This window comes from Carassius carassius, chromosome 31 (assembly GCF_963082965.1).
Source record: "Carassius carassius chromosome 31, fCarCar2.1, whole genome shotgun sequence".
In the NCBI taxonomy this organism is placed as follows: Eukaryota; Metazoa; Chordata; class Actinopteri; order Cypriniformes; family Cyprinidae; genus Carassius; species Carassius carassius.
In genome coordinates this window covers 15930994-15941990 of record NC_081785.1, presented here as the reverse complement: position 1 = coordinate 15941990, position 10997 = coordinate 15930994, and the positions used below count along the sequence as shown (strand labels likewise).

The following is a 10997-nucleotide window of genomic DNA, read 5'->3' as shown; positions in this document are numbered from 1 at the left end:
AACTTCTTTGGAGAATAATATCCAACAGCTAGAGAGCCAGCTTGATGTTATGAAGCTCATTTATTCATATTCGTTTTCAGTTAAATGCACTACATGAGAGCAGTTTGCACCTCCAGACATCGGCAAGAGCTGTGGGAGGAAAAGGAAAGGCAGAATGCTTTGGAGATAAATCAAAGTCTGTTGACTTGTCAACTACAGGAGTTTCAATTTTACAAAGGTACACATTTACACTGGCTTCATGAATGTTCAGTCTCTGCTTACACTTAATTTTCATTACACATTCCAGCTCAGCTTGGAAGCACTGACAACAGAGAAATATATCTGATATTCAAGAAAGTCATGATGTTCAGATAAAGGGAAACAACGAGGGGCATGAGGAGAGCCTAAAACATGTACAGCAGCAGGTGGGCAGATGTAACACTGCAACAATATTTGCAACATTGTGCTTAATGAGAGTAGAACTGTGCATTCCTGCAAGAGGTGTTATGGTAAATTCATAATAATAAGAATTAAAATTAAGCTTAATAAAAAAAAAAAATAGACAAGGGTTATTTTAATATTTGCCGGTAATATTTCACAAAATTACTTGTTTTGCTGTGTTTTTGATCAAGTTCGTTTTTTTTCTACAGTATGAGATGGAGCTTAATAAACTGAAGGAAGAAATTATGGCAGCTGAAGAAAAGGCTGCACAATATCTATCAGACTTCAATAGCTTTAAGTCATTAAAATGTTGATGCGGACTCTACCTTCAATTAGTTACAAAACCAACTGGAACATTGTGAAAAAGAAAAGGTATTGTTTTTGTTGCATTTTTTTCTATTCCTTTATTATTATTAATAATACACATACATTTATAATAAATATTTATAAATGTGTTCTATATTTAACTTTTAGTCAAATAATTAACCATCATATTTACTGGTCTTGGTCGCTGTAGGCAGAGTTAGACTCAAAGGTTGTGTGCTTGTCCAAAGAGAAGGACAGTGTTATGAGTAAGATCCGTTTGTGGATGAAGTCGAGCAAACAGCTGGAGAGTGAGAAGAAGGCACTTCAGGAGGAACTTCAGCAGCAGGCACAACAGATAGCAGCACTGCAGGCCTCACAGAAACAAGGTATGGACAAAACTAGATTACAAAGCATCTGCTCTAATATTATAAACTTAACTTGCATTGGACTGTCAAACTTTTATTTTTATTTTTTTCTAATTTGCTAGGAAGAACTACAGGACATGAAGGAAGCTCTGGAGGAAAAGAGCCGTGAAGCGGATGAGAGTATGGACCGATTTTGCAGCTTCATGGTCAAAGTTCACAAGCTGGAAGAGACCAATGAAAGCCTCAAGAACCAGCTCAAGCTGTTGAGCACCCAGACAAAGACCCCCAAGAACAGGAGGTCCCTCAGGTCCGAGAAGAGTGACCCGGAAAAAAATAAAGCAGTGGAAGACAAAGCAAATGTGCCAGCATGAAAGAGACCGATGAGAGCAGCTGATGACACTCCTAACAAAGCACAGGAAGCCCTGTACAGTATCACCAAGAGACTGAAAGCTGCAGCTGCCACACCTAGAGCCACACTAGATGATGAGGATTTCAGACCAGAGGGTTTGCCTCAGCTGGTTCAGAAAGGTGAGAGATTATCACTATTTGTCATTCGCTGTACTTCCCATCAAGTGTACATTCATATGTGAGTTGTTCTCAATAAAGCTTTCACAGTGAATGTACACATGTACATCACTTCTTTTTGAACAGGTTTTGCAGATATTCCAGTTGGGGAGATGAGCCCATTCATTATTCGCAGGACCGCAGTGCAGCGCTGTAGCCCTCGTCCGGCCGCCCAGAAGACTGCAGCACAGCAGAGCTCAGTTTTAGCAGAACGGCCTTAGCAAATCTCGCAACAGACAGCAGAGGGCAGAATGTCAAAAACTGTGAGTAGGACTACCTCTGTCTGTTTCCCGCAACCACAACAAACTACATATTTCATCTTCAATATAAACCTTTCCTTCAAATAATTGCAAATTATGATGCAAAATGATGGCATTGATTCCATGAACATTTGTTATATTAACAACTGTATATATTAATCTTGCAATGGCAATATTACATTTTGCACATGCAAATAGCAAGATCTAATATTTCTTCTTTAATGATATTCTTTAAAGGGCTCAGATTGGCTGTTTGTCTAACAATTCTATTCCTTGTACAAAAATGGTATTAAGTGGTTTCCATTGTAATTTTATTATCATTAAGATATTGTTATAGTTTTCTTTTTTCATTTAAATTTGAATTTGTAATTCAAGTAAACTAAACAGGAAAAAAAGATGCTGCTTTGGCAATTAAAGTAAAATTAATTTTACATTTTCCTTACGAGTTTATATATTTATTTACTTTTATTTATTATGGTTATTATATATCAAGTAACAAATAGTTTTTTTTTAATGATTTTAGTTTACTTTAATAACACTTGTGGTTTCATGCAATGTGTCAAAGGTCAGCAAAATAGTCATACTGGATTGGTAGCTAACAAATTTGGAAGCAATTATAAAGCAGCCAGTCGTCAGTATGAGCAGTGCAGTAATAGCAAAATTTTAAGAGAAGACCAGAATAGGTACAAAGTTAGAAATGTATATTAGAAAAGTTATTTAGAACAAAAATCATTGTTTAGCTGAAAACATTTAGTCATTCTTCTTTAACCACAGGAGGGCATTACAGACCCTTAGAAAACTGATTTATACCACTCTTATAGTCACTGACCATTAAAGCATTTCTTGTCATGAAACTGCGTGACATTTCAGATTAGATGGAAAGACGTTTAGTGCTGTGAAGCATTAAAGTTCTCCTGTCAGCTTTTGACTTCCTCTGAAGTTCTAATCATGTCACCTTTCCAAAGGTCACCATTTCCTGGAGATTTTCCCAGTTATTCTTTAAGAATTCAAAGGGAGGCAAAGACCACATGCTGTAGAGTAACTTTTATGAATATGAGCTATAGTAAGGTTATTGTAAGTGAATAGCGCCACAGTATAAGTGAATCTTGTGGCTATACAGGTCCTTCTCAAAAAATTTGCATATTGTGATAAAGTTCATTATTTTCTATAATGTAATGATAAAAATTAAACTTTCATATATTTTAGATTCATTGCACACCAACTGAAATATTTCAGGTCTTTTATTGTTTTAATACTGATGATTTTGGCATACAGCTCATGAAAACCCAAAATTCCTATCTCAAAAAATTAGCATATTTCATCCGACCAATAAAAGAAAAGTGTTTTTAATACAAAAAAAGGCAACCTTCAAATAATTATGTTCAGTTATGCACTCAATACTTGGTCGGGAATCCTTTTGCAGAAATGACTGCTTCAGTGCGGCGTGGCATGGAGGCAATAAGCCTGTGGCACTGCTGAGGTGTTATGGAGGCCCAGGATGCTTCGATAGCGGCCTTAAGCTCATCCAGAGTGTTGGGTCTTGCGTCTCTCAACTTTTCTCTTCACAATATCCCACAGATTCTCTATGGGGTTCAGGTCAGGAGAGTTGGCCGGCCAATTGAGCACAGTAATACCATGGTCAGTAAACCATTTACCAGTGGTTTTGGCACTGTGAGCAGGTGCCAGGTCGTGCTGAAAAACGAAATCTTCATCTCCATGAAGTTTTTCAGCAGATGGAAGCATGAAGTGCTCCAAAATCTCCTGATAGCTAGCTGCATTGACCCTGCCCTTGATAAAACACAGTGGACCAACACCAGCAGCTGACATGGCACCCCAGACCATCACTGACTGTGGGTACTTGACACTGGACTTCAGGCATTTTGGCATTTCCTTCTCCCCAGTCTTCCTCCAGACTCTGGCACCTTGATTTCCGAATGACATGCAAAATTTGCTTTCATCCGAAAAAAGTACTTTGGACCACTGAGCAACAGTCCAGTGCTGCTTCTCTGTAGCCCATTTCCTGCACACGCCTGTGCACGGTGGCTCTGGATGTTTCTACTCCAGACTCAGTCCACTGCTTCCGCAGGTCCCCGAAGGTCTGGAATCGGTCCTTCTCCACAATCTTCCTCAGGGTCCGGTCACCTCTTCTCGTTGTGCAGCGTTTTTTGCCACACTTTTTCCTTCCCACAGACCTCCCACTGAGGTGCCTTGATACAGCACTCTGGGAACAGCCTGTTCGTTCAGAAATGTCTTTCTGTGTCTTACCCTCTCGCTTGAGGGTGTCAATGATGGCCTTCTGGACAGCAGTCAGGTCGGCAGTCTTACCCATGATTGCGGTTTTGAGTAATGAACCAGGCTGGGAGTTTTTAAAAGCCTCAGGAATCTTTTGCAAGTGTTTAGAGTTAATTAGTTGATTCAGATGATTAGGTTAATAGCTCGTTTAGAGAACCTTTTCATGATATGCTAATTTTTTGAGATAGGAATTTTGGGTTTTCATGAGCTGTATGCCAAAATCATCAGTATTAAAACAATAAAAGACCTGAAATATTTCAGTTGGTGTGAAATGAATCTAAAATATATGAAAGTTTAATTTTTATCATTACATTATGGAAAATAATTAACTTTATCACAATATGCTAATTTTTTGAGAATGACCTGTACTTTTGAAACATTGTGCAAACATTTCTGCACATAGACCCTCAAAAAACTGGCCCTTAATTCCATAGCAAGTGCTTCACTAAGTTAAAGTTGTTCTACATATGACAGACCTGAAGCTGAAGTTCTTAATGAACAGTAAACTTCAAGTGAAACAGATGCAAGCCGTTGGCAGGGTGCAGGAGAGGATGAGCAAACCATTAGTTAGCTTGCAGCACAGCCAGTATTCAGTTACTATTCAGCATTGGTTCTTCTACTCAAAGTGCATGCCTGGTATATGGGTTTGGGGAGGACAGAAGATTGGTTGATTGCAAGATCTTATATTTATACATTTGCACTTATCCACATCTTGACACTTTCCCCAGAGAGGTGTATAGTACGAGTTGTTTTGAACTTTGATATTGCCGCTGGGCATTCTTGACAGCCCAACATTGCTCTCTCCTGACATCATGTTCATGTTCTTTCAGGTCCAGGTGCCTAAGGCGATCCGGAGCAATGCTGCTGTATTATCTCCACTCACCAACAGTCCACAGGAAAACAGCTGTGAAAGCCCAGCGCCTGCTACAGAGCAGAAAACAAGCAGGAGCTCTCGCAGCTTCAAGAAGGAACCGATCAGTGCGTCTCCAAAACAAAATTTTTTTTGTTGTTTTTTTCCTTGTTTTTATTTTTATAGTAACATTATAACTACTTACTCCATTTTACCATATGTCATTGCTTTTTCTTACTGCTTTACTAAAGTTCACTCTGTCTTACAAATATGTTTGTTTGTGTACTTATGTTATCTAAAAGTGGCCTTTTGCCTGTTTACTCTCACACAAGAATTACAGCAGACTTTATTGGTAAGGATTGATCAATTACATCCTGAAAGCATTAAGCTGTATGTAGACATTTATATGGCGTCTGTCTAATACATATGTCAGTTTTTAATGGACACTGTAACAAACAGGGATCTAATTCTCAATCAGTTCAGATTCTGACTCAATACAGGTCTGTCCAGGGCTCTTAAATCAATACCCTTGCTCTTAAACTCGGTCTGAAAATCTCCCCTAAAGTTCGGTTAAGGTTTAATTGAGAGGATTTGGGAAGAACTTGACTATGTGAGGATACAATGAACAAGTGTTTCATCGTGGCTTCCTCTAAATTTGTTCGCTGAAATACATCCTTATTAAAGTCAATCCATTTGACATTAATTGACATCAAAAGCTGCTTTGATGTTGAGTTTAGTTCAACTATAGACTAGAGTAACTATACAGTTACTGTAGACAACTTCTTAGTCGTGTTCTCTTTACCTAATAATAATGCCATTTTTTCAGCATGATATGATCCAGTGTTATTTTAGTATTTATAGACTACTATAGTATTTATTAATATTTTGACTGTTTCTATTTCTAAATTTTAAGCTTTAGTTTACATATGCTTTTTTATAATATGCCATTTTTTATTCATATTTGTTTCAATTTAAGTATAGTGATATTTATACTTCAGCTTGTTTTATTTGTTAGTTACCAAGGCAATATTTCAATAAAAACAATAGGACTATTTTTAATAGCTTTAGTTAAAAGCAACAACACCGGTTATATATTTATGTTGTATCTTAGTTGTTGGAGGTAAATGCATAATTTAAACCTTTTTTTTTTCTTGCAGTGCAATGAGAGAATGTCCTCCAGTGCACTAAAGTTTCTGCTGTGTATTAGTGTATAGTAATACATGTCATGTCATCTTTTAATAATTTCAGCAAAATGAGACCACATATAGGGCCTATAATACTCCACAGATGTCCTTATCACATAATGTGTAAATAATTTTGATTGCATGACGGAAATTGTGCTTTACCAGTTAGTCAGTCAACACTGCACAGTACAGAACTCTTCATTAATATAATTAAAAAATGAGAACACTTTTTATACTTATACATTTTAACTCTTGCTACCAAAATTGCATGTCTGTTCCATAACATCACATAATTATATTAAATTTCACCTATTGCAAGCTGACATTTATAATTATTGTTTTGAGTTTGAGCCTTTTGGATTAGATCATAGTTCAGTATTTCAGGACAGACAGCTTTAATACATTTTAATACATTTCTAGAATCAGAATGTAGTGCCATATTAAATTCCCTTCTTTCTGGTCATGACAGGATTGTGTGTACAGTAGACTACACTAAATTGTAAGGCAAATAAAAAAAATATAAACAAAAACTCCATTTGCATCTATTCACATCTGCTGTACACTGATCAATCACAGCATTAAAATCACTGACAGATGAAGTCAATAACACTGATTATATTGTTCAGTTAATATTTAGAGATTTATACGCAGGAAAATATCGATACGCATGCCATTCTGTTTCTGAGTTTTGAATTTTTATGAAGTTTTAAATGTGTCTGGTTAGGGAATAGCACATGTATCTTTTCTCTACCCAGGAAGCAATAACTAGCTTTAATGTACTTGATATATTACTTACAGTATATTACTTTTTTTTTTTTTTTTCAAAATCATAATCATTTTAAAATAGTTGGCTACAACAGATTTAAACAAACCATTCAGTTGCAATCTTGGTAACTGAAGAAAATTATGCTTTTGTACTGCTGAGGAAAATTTCATGATATGAATGAGTGTGCTGACTCTGCTGTGAATAATACTGATTCAAGTCGAGGACTGTGAGGACATCATGTTAAATTAATCAGCTCACAATCCATGACAAACTATGTATGTGTTGTCTACTGGAGAAATAAAAATGCAGCCTATACTTTCATGTGAGGTGCCAAAACTGTTAAGTGTCAGAAGACTGATCGGATCATTTCTGAGCTGCCAGTATATAAAATGGCTAGGTGACAAATCAATACACACTTTTCTCCAGTCTAGTGAAAACGCAAAACCTGATCTGAATAAATTACCTGTACAAAACAGCATGATTTGTGTAAAACATCTATCTACAATGGCATGTAAAAATTGCATTATTCATTCTGGTACCACCAAGAGTAAACACTACAGAAGCAATTTTAAGATAGTTGTTCATAAATAGAGTTTTACACTTAGATTTTTGTTTTTCTATACACATCTGATGTTCCGTTTCCTAGTTAGTTCCAGTCCTCAAATTTGATTGCCTGAGCATCGTTCCAAGAGAGCTGATACAGTGCACTGATCAACCACAACATTAAAACCACAGACAGGTGAAGTCAATAGAACTACTTATATCATTAAAATAGTCAGGGGTTGAGATATATTAAAAAGATAGTTCACCCAAAAATGAACACTTTATGCTTATCTGTTTACCCCCAGGGCACCCAAGATGTAGGTGACTTTGTTTCTTTAGCAGAATACAAAGATTTTTAACTCAAACTGTTGCAGTCTGTCAGTCATATAATGTAAGTTAATGGGAATCACAGCTTTGAGAGTCAAAAAACATACACAAAGTAAAAAAACTTTATAAATACTGTTCAGTTTCTTGCACAGACCGATCATTTCGTGTATTCATCATGAGCCGCAGGGTTTAATTTGGTTTTGTGTATGTTTCTTATTTTTTATTTTTTTTGTCTCTCAAAGCCGTGATACCATTTTACTTACATTATATGACTGACAGACTGCAACGGTTTGACTTAAAAATCTTTGTGTGTGTTCTACTGAAGAAACAAAGCCACATATATACTGAGTGCCCTGGGGGTAAGCAGATAAACATCAAATTTTAATTTTAGGGTGAACTATTCCTTTAAGCAACAAGTGAACAGTCCTTTCTTGAATTTCATGTGTTGAAAGCAGAAAAACTGGACAAGTGAAAAGATCTGAGTGACTTTTGAAAGGACCAGATAGTGATGGCTAGACGACTTGGTCAGAGCATTTCCAAAAGTTTTGTGGGATGTTCCCGGTATGCAGTGGTTGGATACTACTAAACTACTAACTACTAAAAGTGGTGCAAGGAAAGACAACTTCACTGATGCATGAGGAGCAAAGGCTGTCTGGTCTGATCACACAGAAGAGCTACTGTATAGCTCAAATAGCTGAAAAACCCGATGCTGGCCATGGTAGAAAGCTTTCAGAACACAGAGTGCATCGAGGGGGACAGCATGAGGGTACTGTGATGATCCCTGTCCACCACCGGAAGCACTTATAATGGGTATATTAGCGTCAGAACTGGACCATGGAGCAATGGAAGAATGTGCCTAGTCTGCTGAATCATGTTTTCTTTTAGATTAGATGGATGACTGGGTGGATGTGTACTGTTCACCTCGGGAAGAGATGGCAGCAGGATCCACGGGAGGATAGCAGGCAGATGGAGGCAGTGTTATGCTCTGGGCAATGTTCTGCTAGAAACCTGAGGCCCCAGCATTCATGTGGATGCTACTTTGACACATTCCACCTAATCTAAAGATTGCTGCAGACCATGTATACCCCTTAATGGCAATGGTGCTCCCTGATGGCAGCTGCTTATTCCAGCAGGTTAATGCATCTTGCCACACTGCAAATTTTTCAGGAATGGTCTGAGGAACTTGACAAAGAGTTCAAGGTGCTGAACTCCCCGGATTTCAATTTGACTGAGCATCTTTGTAATGTGCTTGACCAACAAATTAAATCCATGGAGGCCTCACTCCACTAACGTGCAGCACTCAAGGGATCTGCTGCTAATATCCTGGTGCCAGATACTACAAGACACAGTCAGAGAGAGCTCATTCATTGTGTGTTGCTCAGAAACGTAGTTCTACTTTGGCATTTTTTGGAACAGGGCAAAGACAGACAAAGTTACTGGTGAGTGGTGAATTCCATTGGAAGTGAGCATCTCTATGCGGGGCAGAGCCCTTGCAGTGAGGACCTTGAAAGGAAGCTGGGCAATCGTATCTTAAAATATAACCGTTTAGAACACACTTGGTGAAGGGAGCAATAAAAGACAGAGTTATTATCTTCAACATGAGAAGCGTGTCATCCATCAACCCATTAGCTATTCTTCTAAGGAATCTCTAAAATTGTTGCAAATAAATATAATTTTAAAGAGATTTTTTATTTGCTTTATATGTTTTTCCTTACTCTCAAATGTATGTGTAGTATCTCTACTATTAAACTTATATATTACTACTAAATGTAATTAAACTGAAATGCATGTGTAATATATCGCAACAAAAACTCCAAATTATTTTATTTATATATTATTTGTATATCTCCTATTTTTGCCTTCACAATAAATCACAAGGACTTGGGTAACACAACCATAAATGGTAAGATTATTTCCTTAGTAATCTAATATACCCTTCGTGAAGCAGGGGCAGCCATTTTTGCTGCAGCCCCAAGGGAGCAAATGGTGATTAGGTACCTTGTATCCCTCAGTTGTGGGTATTGAGTGTGGAAGAGAGTGCTGAGAGTCCTGCCAGTATTGACAATCGAACCTGCAACCTTCTGGTTACAAGTCTAACTCTCTAACCATTAAGTCACAACTGCCCCAGACTGCCCTGACCTTTCGTATAAAAGCAATGTTGGTTGGTTTGGCACAAACACACTGTTGCTTGGTCATGTGATTGCCTCAGAATTGCATATTTAAACTTAGATTTTCATTTTAAAACTATGAAAGTATAACAATCTTTTATGAGGAAAGGAAATGTTTTCATAATTTGATGCTTTTTTATATTGCTGCTGTTACAGAAATACTCTGTAGACTTTTCTATAGGCTCACAGTGTGAGAAGAGGTCCACATTATATCTACTCGTTTGCATTCAGTTCACAGAAAGAGAGAAAATAATCTCCAGTTTTCCCTTGCTGCAGCCTCTGTTTTGAGTTCTGATAGATATTTTATTTCGGCCTCTCATTATAATGCTCCCCTTCACCTCACTCTCGGTCAGCGAGATCTGGGGGAGAAAACCAATTGATGCTGAGCCAACACATCCATCCAAGCTATAAGTAGAACACATCTCACCCTAGTAATGGGTCAGTGAAATATTCAATTAATTTGACACTTCTAGCTTCCACCTGGGATTCCAGCCAACCACCTAAACAACACACACATACACACAGAAAATAAGTAAAAAATGCATAAAAGAAATTCAAGAAACAAAATGCGGAGTAGCTGTCCATCTGAGATCTGAAGTGGATCAAAAACAAGGCAGCACAGATGTTTGTGAAGGTTTCTCTGGCTGTAGCAGTCATATCCTTGACTGTACTTGGGAATTACAGTTAAACAGCATGTGCTGACTCCTCATCCCATCCAATCCCAGAGGTGACATGATGTCCATTCTCATCCTTACCTTCGACTGCAGAATTCCCCAGCGGAGCTGTAGATAAGCAGAAAGTGACACGTAACTGGAAGTTCCTGATAAGTCTCATCTCTTCAAGCTCAAGCATAAATAGGTAAAGAAGACCACTAATCAACATCCATGTGAACTGCAGTATTTCTTCCAAACTGTTCCTGCAAACAAACAAGAAGAAAAAACCTTCTAGAGGT

General features: G+C 37.6%; 3 long non-coding RNA genes across 4 annotated transcripts; all 3 read left to right on the top strand.

Annotated features, from left to right (window-relative positions):
• Positions 1 to 6: 6 nt before the first annotated feature.
• LOC132111651 (uncharacterized) lies at positions 7 to 1203 on the top strand. Its single transcript, XR_009424836.1, has 3 exons — positions 7 to 628; positions 713 to 792; positions 938 to 1203. It is a non-coding gene; the product is annotated as an uncharacterized LOC132111651 (long non-coding RNA).
• Positions 1204 to 1217: 14 nt separating this feature from the next.
• LOC132111650 (uncharacterized) lies at positions 1218 to 5198 on the top strand. Of its 2 annotated transcripts, none has more exons than XR_009424834.1 (3): positions 1218 to 1619; positions 1743 to 1918; positions 5038 to 5198. It is a non-coding gene; the product is annotated as an uncharacterized LOC132111650 (long non-coding RNA). The 2 variants fall into 2 exon arrangements; XR_009424835.1 differs by having other exon boundaries at positions 1707 to 1918.
• A 1998-nt stretch (positions 5199 to 7196) lies between these two features.
• Positions 7197 to 9521, top strand: LOC132112097 (uncharacterized). The gene is made up of 3 exons (XR_009424888.1): positions 7197 to 7404; positions 7658 to 7746; positions 8333 to 9521. It is a non-coding gene; the product is annotated as an uncharacterized LOC132112097 (long non-coding RNA).
• Positions 9522 to 10997: the final 1476 nt, after the last annotated feature.